Genomic DNA, 2,011 nt, shown 5'->3' with positions numbered 1-2,011 from the left:
AAAAAGGTACTTGGAGAAGAAGGTATAATAGAATATCCTTATGGTGCTGGGGTATGGAAACCTTTCTTAAAATATTTAACCTGCATATAAGTAAAGAACTTCTGTTCAGCAATAAATATCAAAAACAAACAACAACACCAACAAAAAGTAAAAGATCAGTCAGGAAATAGGACATTCCCAAGACATGCCATTGAAAAAGGAATGCTGACCAGAACGTATCAAGAACTCCTATGGCTCGAAAAGAAAAGAAAACAAAGTGAAACCTAACAGAAATACTCAGGCCGGCGGCGGGGCCGGGACCATCCCAGGTTGTAGGGCAGGTCCAGTCTCCGCCCCGGGGTGGTGCTGCAAGGCCAAGATGGCGGTCTCCAGCTGGGCAGGCGTGGCCGTGCTCCTGCTTTCTCTTCTGACCTTCTGTTACTGAGGCTGCTACCACCTTGGGTTTGCACCACTGCGCACCCGGCTGGAGCACCCAGTGAGGCTACCGTCGCCCCAAAGAAGGATATTCGCATTTACAGTGATGCGGGCATGACGGGGTTCCTGGAACAGTGGGAGAACGATGATCACATGAAAGGAGACCTTCCAAATCACAAAAGACCTTCAGCACCTATCGACTTCTCACAAATCAATCTGGGCAAGCCTGAAAGCACACTGAAAATTATTAAAATAGGCAAGACTGATGATGTTTGTTACCGTCTCAGGAAGCCCCACTGAGAAGGAGATGAAGGAAATCACCAGCCTGTGACAAGGCAGTTTTTCAGGGCCAACTACAAAGTCCAGAGTTTATTGTGGGATTTGACTGTGCCATTTTCATGGTGGGTGAGCAAAGACTTCTTGGTCAGTAACACGGGTGTGCCGATTTAACTCTGGAGGAACAGGTATACACTGTCAAAGGAGAAGGAGGTAAAGAGAAAAAGCCAAGCAAGAGGGAAAAGAAAGGGGAAGATCCGAAGTCTCCGGCTTCAAAGGGAGACAGTGGGGCTGGGAATAAAAGAGAAGACCTAGAATGGGGCAACCATGGTGCCCTGTGAGTGAGCAGTAGGACACAGAGAGCTGAGCATGGGCTGGTGAGAGTGGAGGCAGGCTTGGGAAACAGTGTACTGGATGAAATTCTAGTTTCTTCTAGAAGAGTCTGCCACATGACCAGTTTGTGCTCAATATAAGAATTACCATTTAAAAGGCTTCAAGTGAGAAGACAGAAATTTTCTAATTAACGTTGGACACTGACAAATTAATGTTTGCCTCAAAATCACTTTAAATGGAAACTTGAGTGTGTTGCTTTTCCCCCGCTTAAATTTGGCAAGTCATTAATTTTACTGTGGACTTCCCGCCCTGTGAACACAGCATTAGGACCACTCCCTCTTCGTTGTACCTGCCCTGATTGGATGACCTGCTGGGTCAGGGCTTCATATTTTATATTAAGCAAAAGGATACCAGATTCTAATCAGACAAGCTTTTAAAACTCCTAACATAAGTGAATCAGACTCATCATGCTACCAACATCGTTTTCACGACTATCTGATGTAGAGAGCATGTCTAGGTGTGGAATTAGAACATGCCATCAGAGCACTGCAGGGAGCCCTAAAATCTAAGTATACAATCAGGATGTGTAAATTCAAAATCTATGTGGAAAGTGCAGAGAACAAAAAATAATACAACTTGGAAATCTTAAGTATTTACTTTGAATTTTGTTGACTTGAATCCCTCTCGCCAGTTAAAGAGAACTCTTGGTACCTGGCAGGTTTTACGTGGTCTGTAAAGTTCAGGCTTGGTTCTGGTCTGTTTCCTCAAGTTAGGAAAAAATAATGGTGGTGCCGAGGGTTCAGATGTTCCATTTAATGTGACAATTTTAAAGTGTAAATTGCGAATCAGCAGAGTTCTTTCAGGGTGTGGCAGAGGACTGGATGACCTCATTTATTTCTAAACATTTTTCTTTGTTAAAGTGCCTAAAACCATATCATTTTGTATGGTGCTAACGTGATGTGCTACCTTTAATGTCTTGTTTTGCTGT

The 2,011-nt window shown here is 43.8% G+C and overlaps 1 pseudogene; it reads left to right on the top strand.

Moving 5' to 3' along the window:
* Positions 1–358: 358 nt before the first annotated feature.
* LOC100662919 (LRP chaperone MESD-like) lies at positions 359–1,537 on the top strand (annotated as a pseudogene).
* The last annotated feature ends 474 nt before the right edge of the window (positions 1,538–2,011 follow it).

The sequence above is a fragment of the Loxodonta africana genome, chromosome 4 (assembly GCF_030014295.1).
Source record: "Loxodonta africana isolate mLoxAfr1 chromosome 4, mLoxAfr1.hap2, whole genome shotgun sequence".
In the NCBI taxonomy this organism is placed as follows: Eukaryota; Metazoa; Chordata; class Mammalia; order Proboscidea; family Elephantidae; genus Loxodonta; species Loxodonta africana.
This window is presented reverse-complemented; position numbering and strand designations above follow the sequence as displayed.